We start from the raw sequence: 24,450 nt of genomic DNA on the forward strand, positions 1-24,450 counted from the left end.
AATGTTATCTGGAAACCTTTGCTGTCCAAACTGGACACACTAAGTATGTTATGATAGAGTTGTGGAACATACAAAGCTTTTTCAACAGTAATATGCATAACTTCATTGTTCACATTAAAATTTAAATTCACAGAACATGCACCTTTAGCTTCAACAACATTGCCACCTGCCATTTCAATGTGAGATTCTGCAATATCTTTAATGTCATTAAAATATTCCCATTCACACGGAAAATGCCTGAAAGCTACTGAATTTAAAATCCACTTATTACATTTATTTTCCTGATTCTGAACAGTCAAATTCTTTTCTTATAGTAGGAAAGTGTGTTCAGATCTCCCCTTCTTTTCCTTATCTTGTTTATAAGTTGTGGTTTTTTTTTGCCTTTGGAGCCTTACAGTTCCTTGCACTGTGGCCTTCTTTGTTACAATTAAAGCACACAATTTTTCTGGGTGTGTATTTGGCCTTTGTAATCTGTTTAGACACATAATTAGTGCTCTAAATCCTTTAATATTTGAGACGCATCAACACTTGCAGTCAATCATGGATAACTGCTCATCATGGAGCCCATCTAAAATGATGGTTCTGGCTTTACTATTCTTCAGCTTCCATGCTCTAATCTTGGCTAAATCCTCTTCACTTGAGCCAGTAGGCTTAGGATTTTCAATACAGTGGTACCTCAGGTTACAAACACCTCGGGTTACAAACACTTTGGGTCAAAGACTCCACTAACCCGTGTTAAGAACTTTACCACAGGATTAGAACAGAAATTGTGCAGCGGCAGGAGCAGTGGGAGAGCACATTAGCTAAAGTGGTACCTCAGGTTAAGAATGGTTTCAGGTTGAGAACGGAACTCTGGAACGAATACAGTAAGCTGTATCTTCAGCTCTCTCCATGCAATGCAAGGCTGAGAGATGGAGGTCCAACCCCAAGAACAATCTCCTACCTGAGCACTCCTTCAGCCAACCACAAGCACCAAGCCTTGTCACTAGACTTATACATGGGTCTCCAAAATGGCCAGTATGCACCTCCTGAGGCCAAAGGGACTGTGCAGGTGATTAATAAAGATCTGGAGGTCGAAGGGGACAAAATGTGGCCAAGGGGTGGAGGATTATTGTGAAGAGGATGAAGAACTTCATAGTTAACTTAGGACCCTGATGAATAGTGGACAAGTTCATGGACATAGAGCAGCTCCCTTTCCTGTGAGAAACCTCTTTATTTTAAAAATAAATACCACAGTTCAACCGTATTCTAAGATAATGCTCCTTCATTAATAATGATTAAGGTTTATGAAAGGTTGGAACATATGGCGGAAAAGAGAGAATGTATGAATTGTTAAAATAAGAGTAGGTTCTAATTGATGTGTGTAATATTCCTTTGTTCTCTTTCTAGAAAAAAAGGATTTCCTTTCCCCTTGACCCTCCAAAGCAGACAACTGAGAATGCAGTCATAATTCTCTAGGGCCATGTCCTATGCGATTAACGAAGACACCATTTAAATGCATGGAGTGTGGAAAGAGAAAGGAGAAACAATTTGAAAGTATGGAGCGTTGGAAGAGCTTCAGTGACAGTGGAACACTAAGAAAACATCAACAGACTCACACTGTGGAGAAACCATTTAAATGTATGGAATGTGGAAGGAGCTTCAGTCAGAGTGGAACACTTAGAATTCATCAACGGACTCACACGGGGGAGAAACCATTTAAGTGCATGGAATGTGGAAAGTGCTTCAGTCAGAGTGGACACCTTAGAATTCATCAACGGACTCACACGGGGGAGAAACCATTTAAGTGCATGGAATGTGGAAAGAGCTTCAGTCAGAGTGGAGACCTTAGAATTCATCAACGGACTCACACGGGGGAGAAACCATTTAAATGCATGGAATGTGGAAAGAGCTGCAGTCATATTGGAGACCTTAGAATTCATCAACGGACTCACACGGGGGAGAAACCATTCCAGTGCATGGAATGTGGAAAGAGCTTCATTGATAATGGAACACTTACAATTCATGAACGGACTCACACTGGGGAAAAATCATTTAAATGCGTGGAATGTGGAAAGAGCTTCAGTCAGAATGCACACCTAAGAATTCATAAACGGACTCACACAGGGGAGAAACCATTTAAATGCATGGAGTGTGGAAAGAGCTTCAGTCACAGTGGAAGCCTTAGAATTCATGAACGGATTCACACGGGGGAGAAACCGTTTCAATGCATGGAGTGTGGAAAGAGCTTCACTGGGAGTGGTGAACTTAGAATTCATCAACGGTGTCACACGGGGGAGAAACCATTTAAATGCATGGAGTGTGGAAAGAGCTTTAGTCGGAGTGGACACCTTAGAATTCATCAACGGACTCACACAGGGGAGAAACCATTTAAATGCATGGAATGTGGAAAGAGCTTCAGACAGAGTGGAGACCTTAGAATTCATCAACGGACTCACACTGGAGTGAAACCATTTCAATGCATGGAGTGTGGAAAGAGTTTCAGTCGGAGTGGAGACCTTAGAATTCATCAACGGACTCACATGGGGGAGAAACCATTTAAATGCATGGGGTGTGGAAAGAGCTTCAGTCGGAGTGGACTTCTTACAATACATCAACAAACCCATACAGGGGAGAGATCATGTAAGTGCTAGGGAAGTGGCTAGAGGTTGAGTTGTACTAGAAGTCTTTCAAACCTTCACAAGACTCGGAGTATTAAGAGCTGTAAGAGTGGAAACTCTACAAGCCATCAAGTAACTCAAAGAAGAGAAACTGTTTAAATAAAAGAAGAAGAGTTTGGATATTCCACTTTTCAGTAGCCAAAGGAGTCTCAAAGCGGCTAACGGTCTCCTTTCCTCCCCCACAACAAACAGTCTGTGAGGTGAGTGGGGCTGAGCGACTTCAAAGAAGTGTGACTAGCCCAAGGTCACCCAGCAGCTGCATGTGGAGGAGCGGAGATGCGAACCCGGTTCACCAGATTACTCGTCTACCGCTCTTAACCACTACACCAAACTGGGTCCCAGAAGAAGTGTGGAATCTGTTTTGGTTATTATTTAATGCTTTCCAACACATCTACTGACTTCCATGGGGTGGAATTATTTAGAGTGCAGAACATGTTTCTCTCCAAGTTGACACTTTCCTTCACATCAGTAACAGGAAATCATACTAGTACTACTACTACTACTACTAATAATAATAATAATAATAACACTTATTATTTGTACCCCGCCCATCTGGCTGGATTTCCCCAGACACTGAGCGGCTTCCAACAAAAAATTAATAAAAATACATTAAAATATCACACATTAAAAGCTTCCTTAAACAGGGATGCCTTCAGATGTCTTAAATGCATGCAGCGTATGTGGGCTTTTGTTTTTTGTATGTACTGTGCTTCTCCTAAAATAAGCCATAGCCATAAAATAAGCCATAGCAGGATTTCTATGCATTTGCGAAATATAAGCCGTTCCCCAAAAATAAGCCATACCCCGAAAATAAGCCATAGTAATGCGACACCTCCCATTGAAACAGCCTGGAGAGGCGTGGCTGTGCAGCGTACTGATGCGACGCGGTTAAAATAAGACATCCCCTGAAAATAAGCCATACTGTGTTTCGTTGAGGGAAAAAATATATAAGACGGTGTCTTATTTTAGGAGAAACACGGGTAATGTTGTCTAGACATGTATTTAAAGTAATGAAGGTAACATTTCACAATAGTAAGCATAATATAATATTTAGAGTACCGTTAGAAAGGGAGGGGGAGTCTATGAGTCTGGAGTGTTGCTGCTGAATGAGGATGGACTGAGAGTGAGCTGGTTTTGGTGTTTGGTGGAGGGAGTTGGAAATGTTTGTATCTGGGAATGGAGAGTTGCACAAGGTGGAGCTGAGACTGGGGGTGTTACTTTGGAAGCAGAGTTGGTTAGATTAATATTGTAGCAACAGCAGCATTACTCCCACTGTTTTAATTGCAATAATGCAATCATCAAGAAACCGAAAGACTGAAAGCACATATGACCAAGGTAATATTGAAACCCTCACCTTTTCTTTTGATTTATAGATATATTGTGCATAGATGTTTGGTGGCAGGATAAATAAAAGGGGCATTTAGTGGCATAACCAGGAAAGGCTCTGTTCCTAGCTGCACGTCTTGCATGAGGAGGGAAGGGGCCACAGGGAAGAAGGGGCCGTTCCAGAGCATCTCAAAGCAATGTGCACAGTGACACAATTGTGTGTAGAATGCTATCCACAAAATTACGCAGGGGAGAAACAATATGGATGAGTATAATGTGGAAGGAGGTTAAGGCAGGTCCCAAACCGAGATTGCCAAGGGTCAAGTTCCTCCAAATCTACCAGATGCCCCAAGGCAGGAGCCCTGGCCAGGGGCGTACCCAGGATCAAAACTAGGGGTGGGGGCAAGCCATGGTCGTTCAGGTTGTGACATTTCAGCACAGAAAGGCGAATGAAACAAAAATTTTAGGAAAATTATATATAATTATAGCAGTGCTTTATTACGGTAGTTATTACAATTATTTGCTTGAATTTTTTTTTTAATTTTTATTCTAGTTACATGTCTTATACCAAGGGTGGCCAACTCCCAAGAGACTGTGATCTACTTTCAGAATTAAAATCTGGCAGTGATCTACCCCCGTTTTTTTGGGTTCAGCTCAAAGTTGTTTACTTTTGGGGGGATGAGAAATGCCCCGTTTTTTAGGGATTCAGTTCGTTTTTAGTTGTTGAACTTTTTTTAGGGACTAGACCTTCTGAAATAATTGATTTAAAAACCAACTCAGCAAGACATAAGACTGCACCCAGACAAGAAAAACCAACTCAGCTAACTAGTTTACACAGATCTGAGGAGACAGTTGATGCGTGCTATGCCTTCAATTTCACATATGGCGCCCAAACAACTGTACCCACACCACACTACCTACAAAGTAAACCAAAAAGCTAAAAGCAAATGTAGTAGCAAACCTCAGAACTGAACTTAAAACAAAATCTGTGTTCCCCTGCAACTGCACAGGCAAGCCACCTAGACATCAAACCTTGCTGCAAAACAATGCCACCCCCAATGCAGCCTGGAACCTGCCCCCAAAAGGAACCTGGGACAAGCTGAAGCACCAATGGCTCAATTACCCTCTTTGATAACATAAAATGCACAATGATTATTTAAATTTTTTTTATTCCAATTAATTAAGTTGTGATAATTTTATGCCCATTAAAATTGTCCATAGTTATATTTTATGTTTCTAAAGTAACAGAATGACTTTAAATCTGGAAAAGAAAAAAGAAGTGCTAATGTAGCATTTTTTCAATTTTTCCGAAAATTTCCGTTCCCCCCCCCAAAAACCCGGGGGGGGACGGTTCCCCCCCCCTGAGCTTCAAAATTTCTGGAAATTTTACATCTCTAGAGAGGAGGCAGGTGGGAGTTCAACAGGAGAAGCTGCAGGGAGGCAGGCAAAAGAGCGGGGAAGACGGAGAGGACGCAAGTGGAAGTTCAATGGGAGAAGCTACGGGGAGGCAGGCAAAAGCGGGAGGGGAAAGACAGAGAAGGCAGGCGGGAGTCCAACGGGAGAAGCTGTGGGGAGGAAGGCATAAAAGGGAAAGATGAAGAGCAGGCAGGCAGAGGTTCAACAGGAAAAGCTGTGGGAAGTCAGGTGAAAACAGGGCGGGGACGGAGAGGAGGCATGCGGGAGTTCAACAGGAGAAACTGTGGGAAGCCAGGTGAAAATGGGGGGAAAGATGGACAGGAGGCATGCGGGAGTTCAACAGGAGAAGCTGTGGGGAGGCATGCGCTTTCTCTTTTATATCTTCCTTTTCCATTTCACAAAATGAGCCACAGCAACGTGTGGCCTGGTCCGCTAATAAACATATAAACCTACTGAAGGCTCAATAATTCTTATCGGCGCTTGCTTGCCCGCCTGAGATCATAACACCATGTGGCAACCCCAAGGCTGCTGTCTCTAACCAACTGAACTATCCCTCGATCTGACTGCATGTACACTGGCCCCTCCTGTTGAACCATTAGTGGGCAATATCGGACTTGACAAGGCGTAGAGGGAAGCTCAGTTATCTGCTCGTGAATGGGGGAATATTTCCACAAGTGACTAAGGTGAATAGAACAGGGCTGGGACTGTGGGAAACAGAACAGAGCACAATATGATCACAAGCACCCCAACTAGAGGACATGGGGCACTGACCCCTATAGTTAAAGTAGGGGGTGGAGATTTCCATCCAAAAAGTCTTGCTGAGGGCCACACCTCTGGGACCAGGATGGAATCTGTCCCCACCCTTTGTTAACATGCAGCTGGGCTCACTTCCCAGAGCCACCTGGAGGGCTTGGCTCCACAGGCAACTGGGTGCAACCCACCAGCTCCCTCCTTCTGCCTGAGGGTGGCCTGCACTGCTTCCTCTGTCAGGGGTGGGGACACTCTACGCCACGGCCCTGAATCCCCCATGTTTAGAATGGGTTATGGAAATGAACGGAGCGCCCCCTCTCCCGGCAAGGGATTAAAAAAGGCAAATGGGGAGTGTAAGCTGTGACTCCTTCGTGCCCCGGAGGACTTTTTCTGAGCTTGTGGGGAGGGGGGTGGTCTGTTTCACTGCCGCCTCCGGGGATCGAACCAGGGACCTTCTCAGGAAAGAAACAGCCTAACGGAGCTGGTTTGGAAGGAGGAGAATTTGTGTGTTCTGGGAGGGAGAGGCCACCCATTCCTCCCCATGGGTCAGTGAGCTCCGCTTCCTAGAGAGGCAGGAAGATTTGGAGGAGGGGGGAGAGCCGTGGTTGCAGGGGAGGCATTCACATTCACGGAAGAGGAACACGTGTGCAGAGGAGGAGGGAAAAGAGGTGAAAAACATTATTTTGGGTGGGGGGAGATTTGGGGTTGTGGGGAGGGGGAGAAGGATGTGATTTTCCTCCCCCTGAATCTGCAATCAGGGCAGCTGGGAAGGGAGGGCAGGCTTTTGGGCGAGGGGGGGGGATGTGAGGAAAGTAGGGCAGTGCTCCCCCTCCCCCTTCTTTCTGTGGATCAGTCGAGCGGGGGAGGGGCTGATTTAGGCACTGCTCATTTAGTCCCCAGAGGGGGGGGGGCGCGTCCTTGGAGAGCCCCCAGCCCTTTGTATTGCAGGAAAGGAAATCGGAATAGAATAGCGAGCGGTGGAAGCGGAGGGCCGGAGAGGACAAAGAGGTAGAGCTGCAAAGGGGGGGGGGGAGGGTGCGATGGGCGGGGAGAGAAAGGGAGCAGAGACCCCCCTCCCCGAAGAACAACTCACTTACGGGGAGCTATCTGCAGAGGCCCCGATCCATGTAATCCGGCTGCAGATCGGAGACCCTCCATTCGCAGGGTTTCCATTGCAAGATCTCCTCTTGAGAGGCAAGAGATGGTCAGCTGCCCTGCCCCCCCCCGGGCGCTTTTACGGGAATGAAATGGGAGCCCCCCGAAAGGCTGGGACTTGAACCGAGGCCCCAGTTCCGCACATCTCTGCGAGTTCGAGGTTCTCCCTGGCAGGAATCCCTGGGGCGCCGCGATCCTGGCTCCGCGCAGAATCAGAGAGAGGGAGTCCATGTAAAGGGTTAAAGGAGGCGATAGATACTCCCCCCCACCATGTCTCTCCCTCCCCCCCATTGCTCATCTGGCGAGGCCCCTCCAGATGGGAGCAATTTGGCAAGAAGGGTGAGCCGGCCAGGGGGGGCCTCTGGGCAAGGGAGACCCTCAGGGGCGGAGAGATGCGGGCAGAGGAAGTTAGGGGGCTGAGGGAGGGAGGGAAGCATCAATGGGGGAGGAATCGAAGCCGTCTTGGAGAAAGAGAGAGAGACTTGGGGGCTGCCTGCCTTGACTTCTCCCTCCTGCCCAGGAATCTGCCATGACTTCAAGTCAACCAGGGACAGATCCCCAAACAGGAGCCCGAAAGCACCCACCCTCTCCTCACTCGAAGCTCAGTCCTTGCCCTGCCATAAGCCCCAGATCAGCTGCTGGATTGGGCGCTGGGGGCTGTTATAGCGAGTCAAACCATTGGGGGAAAGAGGAAAGGGAGGTTGCCCACTTTATTATTTCTGCCCTTCGAGTCTTTTATCAACTACAGTCTTACCCACATGCCTGTGTTTCTGTGGAGAAACATCTAAAGGGTTCCTACGCAGAGATAAATGTTCCCCACTTCTCTCCATTCCACCAGGTTTCCATTATTCACACTATATCTGTTCTTATGTTTGTGGGATTTAAGGGATTGGGAAGATTGCTATGGAAATGGGTGGGGTTCCCCCCCCCCAAGCATGTGTATTTATTATTACAATTGTTCTTGTTCTTGTTAGTTGTTTATTGAATCCCTCCCCAAACATAATGCATACTATATCCACCTGTGGATTTGTAGTCAGTGGTACATCCGGCCCAATCTGCATCAGTATATCCAAACTTTTCAGGATTACTAACAGCTGGCAACCTCAATTTACAATTCATTGTGCCCTTCAAATACCGTACCCCCATTTTCACACCCACACAGTCATATTCAGTGGGGGCATTTACCTTCCTGCTATGAATTCCCACAGCATTAGCTAAATCAGGTCTACAAGTGGTAACAAGATACAAAAGTCTACCAACGGCTGACCTGTATTCTATGTTGTCAGGAATGGTTTCAAATCCTGATGATTCTTTAAGAAGTCAGTAGGCATGGGCGTTGCATTTGCAAATTCTGGATAAGGTCATGAATCTTTTGCCTGACAACATAGAATACAGGTCTCACTCTTTCCCTTGATGAAATCCACTGTCTCACTCTTTTCCTTGATGAAATATGCAACATGATACTTTGAAAAATCAGCAAGAAATATTAGTATGTACCTAGTGAGGGAACATTCTTAGGTCCACTGCAGAGTATGTCAATAACTCTGGTGCTTCTCTGCTCTGTGTAAGGAGGAAATGAAGGTTTTACAGCTTTCTGTATAACAGCTTATGCACTTTGTTGCTACTGTGTTGGTCTTTGTTACCTGCAGTCCCCTTGCAAGTTCTCTTTTCTGTAGGTCCTGAATTGCGTTGGTGTCCCCGTGTCCCAGCCTTCTATGTAACAGCTTCAGGTCCGCCACATCTTTCTGGTTTGAGCATGACACCCTAGGGCAGATCAACCTTATGCCATTTATTAGATTGGCTTGAACATACACCTCACCATCCTTAGTCTTAGTTTAAAATTTAAATTCACAGAACATGCACCTTTAGCTTCAACAACATTGCCACCTGCCATTTCAATGTGAGGTTCTGCAATATCATTAATGTCATTAAAATATTCCCTTTTGTATGAAAAATGGCTAGAAGCTCCTGAATTTAAAATCCACTTATTACATTTATTTTCACGATTCTGAACAGTCAAAATCTTTTCTTATAGTAGCAAAGTGATCTGGACCCTGATGAATAGTGGACAGGTTCATGTACATAGAGCAGCTCCCTTTCCTTTGAGAAACCTCTTTATTTAAAAAGAAATTACCACAATTCAACCGTATTCTAAGATAATGCTACCTCATTAACAATGATTAAGGGTTATGAAAGGTTGATGAGGCGTTACCCTTATTTGACATTATCTCATTTCCATTTCCCAAAAATTTGGAACGTATGCAGGAGAAGAGAGAATGTATGAGATGTTAAAATAAGAGCAGGTGCTGATTGATGTGTGTAATATTCCTTTGTTCTCTTCCTGGAAAACAAATAGGATTTCCTCGCCCCTTCGCCCTCCAAAGCAGACAATGGAGAAGGCAGTAAGAACTCTGTAGGGCCATGTTCAATGGGAATAATGAAGAAACCATTTAAATGCATGGAGTGTGCACAGAGATAGGAGAAACAATTTGAAAACATGGAGTGTGGGAAGAGCTTCAGTGACAGTAGAGCAATAGGAAAACATCAACAGACTCACACAGGGGAGAAACCATTTAAATGTATGGAGTGTGGAAAGAGCTGCACTTGTAGTGGACACCTTAGAATTCATCAACGTACTCACACGGGGGAGAAACCATTTCAATGCATGGAGTGTGGAAAGAGCTTCACTGAGAGTGGATACCTTAGAATTCATCAACGGACTCACACGGGGGAGAAACCATTTCAATGCATGGAGTGTGGAAAGAGCTTCACTGAGAGTGGAACACTTAGAATTCATCAACGGACTCACACGGGGGAGAAACCATTTAAATGCATGGAGTGTGGAAAGAGCTTCAGTCAGAATGGACACTTTAGAATTCATCAACGGACTCACACGGGGGAGAAACCATTTCAATGCATGGAGTGTGGAAAGAGCTTCACTGAGAGTGGACACCTTAGAATTCATCAACGGACTCACACGGGGGAGAAACCATTTAAATGCATGGAGTGTGGAAAGAGCTTCACTGGGAGTGGATACCTCAGAATTCATCAACGGACTCACACGGGAGAGAAACCATTTAAATGCATGGAGTGTGGAAAGAGTTTCAGTCACAGTGGAAACCATAGAATTCATCAGCGGACTCACATGGAGCAGAAACCATTTCAATGCATGGAGTGTGGAAAGAGCTTCACTGAGAGTGGACACCTTAGAATTCATCAACGGACTCACACAGGGGAGAAACCGTTTAAATGCATGGAGTGTGGAAAGAGCTTCACTGGGAGTGGATACCTTAGAATTCATCAACGGACTCACACGGGGGAGAAACCATTTAAATGCATGGTGTGTGGAAAGAGTTTCAGTCACAGTGGAAACCATAGAATTCATCAACGGACTCACATGGAGGAGAAACCATTTCAGTGCATGGAGTGTGGAAAGAGCTTCACTGAGAGTGGACACCTTAGAATTCATCAACGGACTCACACGGGGGAGAAACCATTTCAATGCATAGTGTGTGGAAAGAGCTTCACTGGGAGTGCATACCTTAGAATTCATCAACGGACTCACACGGGGGAGAAACCATTTAAATGCATGGAGTGTGGAAAGAGTTTCAATCAGAGTGGACACCTTAGAATTCATCAACAAACCCACACAGGGGAGAAACCATATAAGTGCTAGGAGTGGACTTCTTACAAAACATCAACAAACTCATACAGAGTCCTAGGGAAGTGGATAGAGGTTCAGTTGTAGAGGAAGTCTTTCAAACCATCAAAAGACTCTTGAGTGTTAAGAGTTGTAAGAGTAGGAACTCTACAAGCCATCAAGTAACTCAAAGAAGAGAAACGGTTTAAATAGGAGTGTGGAATCTACTTTAGTTATGGAATGATTTCCAAAACATCTACCAACTTCCATGGGTTGTAACTATTTAGAGTGCAGAACATGTTTCTCTCCGAGTTGACACTTTCCTTCACATCAGTAACAGGAAATCAATCTTAAATGTATGAAGCATATGTGAGCTTTTGTTGTTTGTATGTAACATTGTCTAGACATGTACTTAAAGTAATGAAGGTAACATTTCACAATAGTAAGCATAATATAATATTTAATGTACTGTTAGAAAGGGAGCGGAATCTATGAGTCTGGCGTGTTGCTGCTGAATGTGAATGGACTGAGCGTCAGCTGGAAATGTTTGTATCTGGGAATGGAGAATTGCACAAAGTGGAGCTGAGAATGGGGGTGTTGCTTTGTTAGATTAATATTATAGCAACAGCAGCATTACTCCCACTGTTTTAATTGCAATAATGGAATCATGAAGACACAGAAAGACTGAAAGCACCTACTTATATGACCAAGGTAATATTGAAACCCTCACCTTTTCTTTTGATTTATAGATATATTGCGCCTAGATATGTTAGGTGGCACGTTAAATAAAAGGGGTATTTAGTGGCATAACCAGGAATGGCTCTGTTCCTAGTTGCGCATCTTGCAGGAGCAGGGAAGGGGGCACAGGGGAGAAGGGACCACTCCAGAGCATCCCAAAGCAATGTGCAGGTGGGGGCATAGTGACAGAAGTCTGTATAGAATGCTGTCCCCAAAATGACGCAGGGGAGAAACAATATGGATGAGTATAATGTGGAAGGAGGTTCAGGCAGGTCCCAAACCGAGAGTGCCAAGGGTCAGCTTCCTCCAAATCCACCAGCTGCCCCAAGGCAGTTACAAAGGGTGGGGACAGATTCCATCCTGGTCCCAGAGGTGTGGCCCTCAGCAAGACTTTTTGGATGGAAATCTCCACCCCCTACTTTAACTCTAGGGGTCAGTGCCCCATGTCCTCTAGTTGGGGTGCTTGTGATCATATTCTGCTCTGTTCTGTTTCCCACAGTCCCTGCCCTGTTCTATTCACCTTAGTCACTTGTTGAAATATTCCCCCATTCACGAGCAGGTAACTGAGCCTCCCTCTACGTCATGTCAAGTCTGGTATTGCCCATTAATGGTTCAACAGGAGAGGCCAGTGTACATGCAGTCAGATCGAGGGATAGTCCAGTGGGTTAGAGACAGCACCCTTGGGGTTGCCACTTGGTGTTACGATCTCCGGCAGGCAAGCAAGCTCCGAGAATTACTGAGCCTTCAGTAGGTTTGTAGTAACCGTGCCCCCAACTTGCCCAACAGTTTCCCACTGTTGGTGCCCTGGGTGCACGCGTTACTCTGTTTTGACCCAGCTTCTCCAAGCTGAGCCAAACGCTCTTCTTTCGCTGCCACCACCCTCTATAGTTTTCCACCTTAGCTGCAAACCCAGGACAGGGACAAGAGGGCAGCCCCCACCCGTAATGGCTGTGCAGCCTCTTGGCTCAGAAACAGAGCCAGAGATAAATACTTTCCCTTATGATAGCAGGGACTCACGGCAGACCTGGATTTAGCCAAGCATAACTCAAGAGACGAACAAAAACGCAGAACAACAGTTCCTTTAAACATTTATTTGAAAGTTACTAAAAAGGTACATAAAGTATAGTTCCCAATGACAGGTTAAAGGTAAAGGTAAAGGGACCCCTGACCATCAGGTCCAGTCGTGTCCGACTCTGGGGTTGCGGCGCTCATCTCGCTCTATAGGCCGAGGGAGCCGGCGTTTGTCCGCAGACAGCTTCCGGGTCATGTGGCCAGCATGACAAAGCTGCTTCTGGCTAACCAGAGCAGCACACGGAAACGCCGTTTACCTTCCCGCCAGAGCAGTCCCTATTTATCTACTTGCACTTTTGACGTGCTTTCGAACTGCTAGGTGGGCAGGAGCTAGGACCGAACAACAGGAGCTCACTCCATCGCAGGGATTCGAACCGCCGACCTTCTGATCGACAAGCCCTAGACTCTGTGGTTTAACCCACAGCGCCACCTGGGTCCCCTATGACAGGTTACATGCAAAGAATGGTTACATGCAAAGAAAACAAAAACATTCTAGTATGCTAGCGTTAAAGACTTACTTAATCCCTATCCATTGAATGGCAAGGATCTAATTCTTAGCTTGAATCTACATCTCAAAGACAGGTACTTCTCTCTCAGGCATCCCGCCCTAGACTCTGAGGAAGGCATGCCCCTCCTAAGCTTTCTTAGGCTCCCCTTCTGAGATTCTTCTGAGATCTCCCTTCACAAAGGGGTCAGATAGTTATAGCCCCCAACCCCACGTGGACTCCCGATTTTTCTCCTATGAGAAACAATTCCTTTAGCCAATTAACCAATCCACGTCTTTTGATCATTACTCTTCACCTGTCAAGAAGAAGGGCTGCTGCAGCCTCTTTTGATGTTCCCTCCATAATTTCTCTCAGCCTTAACAATGACCAGCTGGCCCCCTCGGTTCTTATCAGGGTATCAGGGTGACACTCTTCCACTTGTGAATCTCACACTCCCCAGCGGATCTGCCGTAAAAGTCGTTCTACATTCTTGGCCGAGGGCAGTCCTCGGTCAGTTTCCCACAGCAAAGCAACAATCCCCAGCCCCACAATTCCTTGCTTTCAGAACCAAGGATTTTTGGGTCTACACTACAAGGTTTATATGTTCATTTACAATTAACAGAGAGAGCAGCACTGCACCAGCTATTCTTGGCCACGAGTTGCTCAGTCTGAGTCCATGCCTCCTACGAAGAGTGGCAATGTCTGTTCTTCCCTCTCTTACCCCTCCTAAAAGGAAGAGTCCCCTAAACAATGCCTTCCTCCTCCTGGTTGCATAGCACCCCCCCAAGGTTGTCTCCGCCCTCATTCTCTGAATATCCTGGTTCTGCTGCTCTATCAGCGACTTGAAACTGAAGAAAAGGGGACTAAACTCACCCATTCTTGCCCGGCCTGTGACTGCGTCCTCTCATTTTCAGAGTCACCTCCACTTTTGCAGTACAGCAGCATAGATCTGGGCCTCTGTCGATGGGTCCCAGGGCAGGAGTCTCTGCCACTTTCCCCCCACCCCTTCTCCTCCTTCCCCCACTTGGCCTCTTTACCTCTGTGTCCTTTCTTGACCTCTGCCCCCCTGCTGATATTACTCCAATTTCCTTTCCTGAAATATGAAAGGGGGAGGATTGTCCATTGTCGCCCCTCCTCCCCTGCCCAAAACTTCCCGCCTCTCATTCCTCTGTCCTGGAAACATTTTGTGTGCCCATAGAGCTATGGCCTTAGAGCGCCCCCCCATCTATGGGAACCTGACGTGATGGAGCTGCCTTTTGCCTCTTGCTCTTTGGGGCTCCATCGGGGACATGCACCCCCTATGCCTATTTGCTGGGAGAGTCGCTGGAGGAGATTTGCTCATGGCTTACATTGCGGGGTCCTGGTGCGAGTTCTGCGTGGGTCTGCATCGCATAGCAGAGAATTGAAATGGGGGCAGGAGGGGGGTTACTCCAGTGGGGTGGGGGTGTCAAGCTGTGTGGCCTTCATGCCCCGAGGAGGAGTCTCTTCAGAGATTTGGGGGGTCTTTTTCGTGCCGCTGCCTGGGATGGAACCTGAGACCTATTCGGGAAAGAAATGGAATTATAGAGCTTGTTTGGAGGGAAGGAAAATTATGTTTTCTGGGAGGAGGGGTGGGGGAAGAATCCCCTTTTGCCACTCATTCCTCCCCCTGCATCAATGAGCTCCGCTTCCTAGAGAGGAAACATAGAACCATAGAATCAGAGTTGGAAGAGACCACAAGGGCCATCCAGTCGAACCCCCTGCCAAGCAGGAAACACCATCAAAGCATTCCTGACAGATGGCTGTCAAGCCTCCGCTTAAAGACCTCCAAAGAAGGATACTTATGTGGGGGAGGGAGACAGTGGTCCTGAAGGTAGGAGTCTATCAAGTACTGAAGATGATCATCCAAATGTCAAGGACCAAATGGAGCAAACAGCACGCAGACCTAGTGGTGGGAGGAAAATATCCTTAAATAAGAGCCATGGGCGATTGATCAATGGTCTTCAATGTCTGTATACTAATGCACAGAGCGTGGGAAATAAACAAGATGAACTTGAGCTCTTGGTACAGAAAACTAAATATGACATAATAGGCATCACGGAAACCTGGTGGGATGAGTCTCATGATTGGAATGTAGTAATAGAGGGATACAATCTATTTCAGAGAAATAGACCAAACAGGAAAGGAGGAGGAGTAGCATTATATGTCAGGGATGTGTATACCTGTGAAGAGATCCAGGATTTGAAACTCCAAAGTCAAGTTGAGAGTATCTGGGTCAACGTTAAGGGAGAGAAAAATAACAGTGATCTCATTGTGGGAGTTTACTATAGACCCCCAAGCCAAACTGAGGACACAGATGATGCCTTCCTGGAACTGATGGCCAAGCATTCAAAAGGAAGTGAGATAGTAGTAATGGGGGATTTCAACTACCCTGATATTTGTTGGATGTCAAACTCAGCCAAGAGCATAAGGTCGAACAGATTCCTCACTGGCCTTGCAGACAATTTCATTGTCCAGAAAAAACAAAATCGAAAATTCTTTCTAGTAGCACCTTAGAGACCAACTGAGTTTGTTCCTGGTATGAGCTTTCGTGTGCATGCACACTTCTTCAGATACCAGAAAGTGGGAGAAGCAACAAGAGGATCAGCCATTTTAGATCTGGTCCTAACCAATAGTGATGACCTGGTTAGTGTGGTAGAAGTGGCAGCAGAAAACAACCTTTCTCCCTCCTCTATATGACATCCTTTTATAGATTTGAACATGACTATCATACCGCCCCTTAACCTTCTCTTCTCCAGGCTAAACATCCCCAGCTCCCTAAGCCGTTCCTCATAAGGGATCGTTTCCAGGCCTTTGACCATTTTGGTAGCCCTCCTCTGGACACGTTCCAGCTTGTCAGTATCCTTCTTGAACTGTGGTGCCCAGAACAGGACACAGTACTCCAGGTGAGGTCTGACCAGAGCGGAATACAGTGGTACTATTACTTCCCTTGATCTAGATGCTATACTCCTATTGATGCAGCCCAGAATTGCATTGGCTTTTTAGCTGCTGCGTCACACTGTTGACTCATGTCAAGTTTGTGATCTACCAAGACTCCTAGATCCTTTTCACATTGTAACGGACAACATGTACTGCTCTTAAGCCAGGTGTCGCCCTGTGTGCACAATTCTTCAGATACACTGAAACAGAAGTCACCAGACCCTTATATATCGTGAGGGGGTGGGGAAGGGTGTTACTCAGAAGTGTGGTGGGAATGGGTGTTTGGCCAATAGGTGTGGTATACCAGTTCACGACTGTTAGGGTGAGATGGCTAAAAAAAGCTGTATCATGTATAATGAGATAAGAATCCAATAAAGGTAAAGGGACCCCTGACCATCAGGTCCAGTCGTGTCCGACTCTGGGGTTGCAGCGCTCATCTCGCTCTATAGGCCGAGGGAGCCGGCGTTTGTCCGCAGACAGCTTCCGGGTCATGTGGCCAGCATGACAAAGCCGCTTCTGGTGAACCAGAGCAGCACACGGAAATGCCGTTTACCTTCCCGCCGGAGCGGTCCCTATTTATCTACTTGCACTTTGATGTGCTTTCGAACTTTCGAACTGCTAGGTGGGCAGGAGCTGGGACCGAGCAACGGGAGCTCACCCCGTGGCAGGGATTCGAACCGCCGACCTTCTGATCAGCTAGCCCTAGACTCTGTGGTTTAAACCACAGCGCCACCTGGGTCCCTGAAGAATCCAATACAGTATCCCAATTCAGACCAGGCATTTCCATGGTTTTAAGTTTGGTAATAAGTAGCAATTGTTGTAACGGGGACACTCTACCCCACCGCCCTGCCTCCCCCACGTTGTGAAATGGGTATGGAAATGAAGGGACCGCCCCCTCTCCCGGCAAGGGATTAAAAGAGACAAAGGGGGACTGTAAGCTGTGACACCTTCGTGCCCCTGAGGCATTTCTTGAGGTTGTGGGGAGGGGAAGGGGGGTCTCTTTCCCTGCCGTCTCCGGGGATCGAACTTCCGACCTTCTCAGGAAAGAAACAGCCTAACGGAGCTTGTTAGGAAGGAGGAGAATTTGTGTGTTCTGGGAGGGAGGGGCCAGCCATTCCTCCCCATGGATCAGTGAGCTCCGCTTCCTAGAGAGGCAGGAAGATTTGGAGGAGGGGGGAGAGCCAAGGTTGGAGGGGAGGGGCCGCCTTTCACATTCCCGGAAGAGGAGCACGTGTGCAGAGGAGGAGGAAAAAAAGGTGCAAACATTATTTTGGGATGGGGGGGAGATTTGGGGTTGTGGGGAGGGTGAGAAGGGTGTGCTTTTCCTCCCCCTGAATCTGCAATCAGGGCAGCTGGGAACGGAGGGCAGGCTTTTGGGCGGGGGGGGGGGAGGGTTGAAAGTAAAGTAGATCTGTCCAGCGGGGGAGGGGCTGATTTAGGCACTGCTCATTTAGTCCCCGGGGGGGGGCGCGTCCTTGGAGAGCCCCCAGCCCTTTGTATTGCAGGAAAGGAAATCGGAATAGAATAGCGAGCGGTGGAAGCGGAGGGCGGGAGAGGACAAAGAGGTAGAGCTGCAGGGGGGGGAGGGTGCGATGGGCGGGGAGAGAAAGGCAGCAGAGACCCCCTCCCCGAAGAACTTTCGTAGCGCTATCTGCAAAGCTCCCGATCCAGGCAATCCGGCTGCAGATCGGAGACCCTACATTCGCAGGGTTTCCATTGCAAGATCTCCTGTGCAGCCCCCCATCCTCAGAGTCAAGAGATGCTCAGTTGCCCTGCCCGGCCCCCACGGGCGCTTTTGCGGGAATGAAATGTGAGGACCCCCCCCCCCCAAGGGCTGGGACTTGAACCGAGGCCCCAGTTCCGCCCCTCTCTGCGAGTTCCAGATTCTCCCTGGCAGGAATCCCTGGGGCGCCGCGTGCCTTGATGGGTCCCCTTTGTGTATAGAGAATCAGAGAGAGGGAGTCCATGGAAGGGTTAAAGGAGGCGATAGAGGCCTGGATAGAGACCCCCACCCTGCCTCCCTCCTCTCCCCCCTCCTTGCTCATCTGGCGAGGCCCCTCCGGATGGGAGCAATTTGGCAAGAAGGGAGAGCCGGCAGGGGGGGCCGCTGGGCAAGGGAGACCCTCAGGGGCGGAGGGATGAGGGCAGAGGAAGTTAGGGGGCTGAGGGAGGGAGGGAAGCATCCCTGGGGGAGGAATCGAAGCCATCTTGGAGAAAGAGAGAGAGACCTGGGGGCTGCCTGCCTTGACTTCTCCCTCCTGCCCAGGAATCTGCCATGACTTGAAGTCGACCAGGGACAGATCCCCAAACAGGAGCCCGAAAGCACCCACCCTCTCCTCCCTCGAAGCTCAGTCCTTGTCCTGCCATAAGTCCCAGATCAGCTGCTGGATCGGGTGCTTGGGCCTGTTATAGGGTGTCCAACCATTGGGGGAAAGAGGAAAGGGAGGATGCCCACTTTATTATTTCCGCCCTTTGAGGCTTTTATCAACTAAAGTCTTATCCACATCTAAAGGGTTTGTACCCAGAGATAACTGTTCCCCACTCCTCTCCATTCCACCTGGTTTCCATTATTCACACTATATCTGTTCTCATGTCTGTGGGATTTAAGGGATTGGGAAGATTGCTATGGAAATGGGTGGGATTCCCCCCTCAACAGCCTGTGTAATCATTTGTTATTGTTAGTTGTTTATTGAACCTTCTCCAAACATAAGTACATATCCACCTTTGTCAGTGGTACACCTGGCCCAATCTGCATCAGTATACCCAAACTTTTAAGGATTACAGTGGTACCTCTGGTTAAGTACTGTATTTTTGCTCCATAGGACACACTTTTTTCCTCCTAAAAAGAAAGGGAAAAAGTGCGTCCCATGGAGCAAAGGCACTGGATTGCCTCCAACCCCTCCGCTGCCAGCGGCAGAGTGGTGGGGGAGGGAGGAGCAACCTGAAATCAGGTTGCGCAGGAGAAGCTTTCCTCTTGGGATGCTCATTCCGCCACTGCCTCTCGCAAGAGCAGGCTTCCTCCCCCCCCCTTTCTTTCTTTCTTTCTTTCTCTCCCTTCTCTCTCTCGCTCTCTCTCTCTCACCCCTTCCTCCCTCCCTCCCTCTCTTCCTTCCCCCGTCTCTCTTTTTAAATATCTTTATTAAATTTTATAAAACAAAAAACAACAACGCAAACATAAACACAACAATACAATTATTTAAAAAACAAACCTACAATGAAAACATACAATAAAAACAAAAATGCTTATTTATTATCATTAACAACTGTCCTTCACATTGTATATTGACTTCCTCCTATCTCCTCTTCCTGCGTTCCTTGTCTATCATCTTTAGTAATTTCTAAACATCTTGCAAAACCTTATTTACTATAAAAATACCTACTTATTAATCTTAACTATTATTTTAACTCATATTTCATCTATCTTAAACACTTAACCTAACTCTGCATCTACAGTTTAACTTTTCTTCCAAATTATATCTAATTATCAATCATACAATATGTTTTAAAGTACAATTAAAATTTCTTCCGTTCTTCTTCCACCGCGTCGTCCCTCTGGGCACAAAGCTTCCCGGTCATCTCTGTGAGCTCCATATAGTCCATCATTTTCATCTGCCATTCTTCAATCGTTGGAATTACTTCTGTCTTCCAGTTTTTAGCTATCAAAATTCTAGCTGCTGTTGTGGCATACATAAATAAAGTTCTATCACATTTTGTAATTTCTTGGCCTAGGATGCCCAGTAAAAAGGCTTCTGGTTTCTTTTTAAATGTGTTTTTCAACACCCTCTTCATTTCATTATAAATCTTTTCCCAGAAGTCTTTTACCTTTGGGCACGTCCACCACATATGGAAAAACGTTCCTTCTGCTTCTTTACATTTCCAGCACTTATTATTTTGACTATGATAATTTTTTGCCTGTTTAACAGGTATCAAATACCATCTATACATCATCTTCACTATATTTTCCCTAAGCAAATTACATGCTGAAAATTTTATACCAGTTTTCCACAATTTTTCCCAATCCTCCAACATGATGTTGTGCCCCACATGCCTTGCCCAATCTATCATTGTTGATTTAACCATTTCATCTATAGTATGCCATTCAAGCAGTAAATTATACATTCTGGAAAGATTTTAAATCTTTGGCTCTATCAATTCTGTGTCCAACTTAGATTTTTCTAACTGAAAACCAATTTTTCTATCTGACTTAAATATCTCATTAATCAGGTAATACTGCAACCAGTCTGTAACATGTCCTTTCAATTGTTCATATGATTTCAACTTAAAATGTTCTCCTTCTTGTATCAAAATGTCACTATATTTCGGCCATTGTCTATCCGTATTTGCTCTTTTGTGGGCTTTTGCTTCTAATGGTGACAACCATCTGGGTGTTTTCTTTTCTAACAAATCTTTATACTTCATCCATACTTTAAACAGAGATTTTCTAATTATATGCAATTTAAAACCTTTGTGGGCCTTGATCTTATCATACCAAAGATATGCATGCCATCCAAAAACATTATCATGTCCTTCCAAATCTAATACATCAGCATTTTCTAATGTAAACCAATCTTTCAACCAACAAAAGGCAGCTGCTTCATAATAAATCCTTAAATCTGGCAGGGAGAATCCACCTCTTTCCTTTGAATCAGTTAAAATCTTATATTTAATTCTTGGTTTCTTCCCCTGCCAGATAAATTTCGACAAATCCTTTTGCCACCTTTTAAAACAATCCATCTTATCAATGATTGGCAGTGATTGAAATAAAAATAACATTTCCGGCAATACATTCATTTTTACTACTGAAATTCGGCCTGAAGTGGATAACTTCAAATTTGTCCAAATTTCTAAATCTCTTTTCATCTCCTTCCATAATTTTTCATAATTGTCTTTATATAGATTTAATTTTTTTTTACAGTCATGTTAACGCCCAGGTATTTAACCTTCTTAACAAAGCTAAGCCCAATAAGAGTTTGCAATCTGTTTCTTTCCTCCAATGTCAATTTTTTAACCAGCACTTTGGTTTTAGCCTTGTTCAATTTGAAGCCTACTACTTGCCCAAACTCTTGTATTGTTTCCAGTGCTTTTACTGCACTGTATTCTGGGTCTTGTAAGGTCAGCACTAAGTCATTGTTTCCTTCCTTCCTTCCCCCTCTCTCTCTTCCCTTCATCCCTTCCTCTCTCTCTCTCCCTCTTACCACTTCCTCCCTCCCTCCCTCCCTTCTCTCACTCTTCCCTCCTTCCTTCCTTCTCTCTCTCTTCCGTCCCTCCCTCCCTTCTTTTTTCCTCTCTCTTCCTCTCTCTTCTCCTCTCTCTCTCACCCTTTCCTTCCTTCTCCCTCTTTTTTACACACTCTCTCACCCTTTCCTAACTTCTCTCTCTCTCATCCCTTATTTCTTTCTTTCTATCTTTCCTTCCTACCTGGCTGCCCCTTCCTACCCCGCTCCACTCCAAGCCTTTTAGAGGCGGAAAACCAGAATTCATTTTTTTTTTGCTGGTTCCCCCCTATAAAATATAGGAGCACCTCATGGTCCAGTGCGTCCCATGGAGCACTAAATATGGTACTTAATTCGTTCTGGAGGTCCATTCTCAACCTGAACTGTTCTTAACCTGAAGCACCACTTTAGCTAATGGGGCCTCCCACTGCCGCTGCACTGCCAGAGCACCATTTCTGTTCTTATCCTGAAGCAAAGCTCTTAACCTGAAGCGTTATTTCTAGGTTAGCGGCGGGTGTAACCTGAAGCGTATGTAACCTGAAGCGTATGTAACCCAAGGTACCACTTTACTAACAGCTGGCAATCTCAATATACAATTCATTGTGCCCTTCAAATACCGTACCCCCATTTTCACACCCGCACAGGCATATTCAGTGGGGATATTTACCTTCCTACTAAGAATTCCCACAGCATTTGCTAAATCAGGTCTACAAGTGGTAACAAGATACAAAAGTCTACCAATTGCTGACATGTATTCTATGTTGTCAGGCAATGGTTTCAAATCCTGCTGATTCTTTAAGAAGTCAGTAGCCATGGGTGTTGCAACTGGGTGTGCATCTTGCATTTGCAAATTCTGGATAATGTCATGAATCTTTTGCTGTTGATTTAGGATAAATGACCCATCTTCTTCTCTTTCAACTTGGATTCCGAGTCAGTACCGGATCTTTACCAGTTCCTTGACCTTTTTGCTTAGGTATTTCACAACCTGTGCATAGTGTCTGTCATTTGCTGTGGCAATAATCCAGTCATCAGCAAAAGCTAAAACGTATGAAAAATTGTCCATTATTTGACTTGCTGTGCAGGGACTTGTCGGCATGCCCTTGCTTGTACTCAAGCTACATCAAAATTTTGTGCAGCTTCTGATTCCAGGCCCTAGCAGCCTGCTGAAGTTGTCCCTAAAGTCTGACTTTTTCTGACTCCTCACATAAATCCACAACACTATTTTTAGTGTCAGCCTTGTTGTGCTCATCAAAGTAGATTGCTTGATGTTCATTCACTTTACCAGTTTGTAAGTCCATTATTCTGTATTCTTTCCCTCCAGACGCGTATTCCACAAGGATACCTGCTTGCGCTCTGGAGTCAAGCTTGCGTCTATGTTCTTTGGGAACGTGGGAGTAGCATAGACTTCCAAATACAAGAATGTGTGCCAGGTTGGGAATTCTCCCATGCCAAAGTTCAAAAGGTGTGCATTTAGCTCCCTTGGTTGGCAAACTGTTCTAGAGTTATACTGCAGTACTTGTTGCATCCGCCCACAGCTTCTGGGGGTAGGGATGCATCTTTTAACATGCATCTAGTCATTTCCATGATGGACCTAAACTTTCTCTCAGCTATGGAGTTTTGTTGTGGGGTGTAGGGAATTGTGGTTACATGTTCAATTCCCTCTTTCGGCAGGAGAGTTTGCATCTCACATGAGCAGTACTCACCCCCATTGTCAGTCATCAGCATAGCTGGAGCTCTCTGGAACTTGTTCTTCACCATTGCAAGGTAGTTCTGGAACATGTCCACTGTCTCACTCTTTTCCTTGATGAAATATGCAACACGATATGAGAAATCATCAAGAAATATTTAGTATGTACCTGTTCTTCTCTAGTGAGGAAACATTCATAGGTCCATTGTAGACTATGTCAAATCACTGCAGCCTATGTGCTTCTCTGCTCTGTGCAAGGAGGAAATGAAGGTTTTACAGGTTTTATACCGTACTGTATACCTGAAGGAGCGTCTCCACCCGCATCGTTCAGCCCAGACACTGAGATCCAGCGCCGAGGGCCTTCTGGCGATTCCCTCGGTGCTAGAAGCAAAGCTACAGGGAACCAGGCAGAGGGCCTTCTTGGTAGTGGCGCCCGCCCTGTGGAACGCCCTCCCATCAGAGGTCAAAGAGATAAAGAACTACAAATGTTATCTGGAAACATTTGCTATCCAAACTTGACACACTAAGCATGTTAAAACTGTAACTGAGTTGTGGAACATGCAAAACATTTAAATTAAATTTTAAATTCACAGAAGATGCACCTTTAGCTTCAGCTACATTGCCACCTGTGATTTCAATGTGAGATTCTGCAATATCATTAATATCAGTACAATATTCCCTTTTATACGAAAAATGGCGTTCAGATCTCCCCTTCTTTTCCTTATCTTGTTTATAAGGAAGGGGAGATCTGAGCCTTTGGAGCCTTACAATTCCTTGCACTGTGGCCCTCTTTGTTACAATTGAAGGACACAATTTTTCTGGGTGTGTCTCTGGCCTTTGCAATCTGTTTAGACGCATAATGAGTGTCTCCATATATGTACTCTGAATCCTTTAATATTTGAGACGCATCAACACTTGCAGTCAATCATGGATAACAGCTCATCATGGATCCCATCTAAAATGATGGTTCTGGGTTCACTATTCTTCAGCGTCCATGCTCTAATTTTGGCTAAATCCTCTTCACTTGAGCCAGTAGGCTTAGGATTTTCAATACAGTGGTACCTCAGGTTACAGAAACTTCGGGTTACAAGCACATCGGGATACAGACTCTGCTAACCCAGAAGTAGTACCTCGGGATAAGAACTTTACCTCAGGATGAGAACAGAAATTGTGCGGCATCGGGAGCAGTGGGAAGCCCCATTAGCTAAAGTGGTACCTCAGGTTAAGAACAGTTTCAGGTTAGCAGCGCACCTCCAGAATGAATTAGGGTAAGCTGCTTTCCTTCTGCATCTCCAGCTCTCTCCATGTAATGCATGGCTGACAGATGGAGGTCCAACCCCAGGAACATTCT

The 24,450-nt window shown here is 45.8% G+C and overlaps 1 pseudogene; it reads left to right on the forward strand.

Moving 5' to 3' along the window:
- LOC117042623 overlaps window positions 1-24,450 on the forward strand; it is a 52,330-nt pseudogene that overhangs the window by 25,545 nt on the left and 2,335 nt on the right.

This window comes from Lacerta agilis, chromosome 2 (assembly GCF_009819535.1).
Source record: "Lacerta agilis isolate rLacAgi1 chromosome 2, rLacAgi1.pri, whole genome shotgun sequence".
Classification (NCBI taxonomy): Eukaryota; Metazoa; Chordata; class Lepidosauria; order Squamata; family Lacertidae; genus Lacerta; species Lacerta agilis.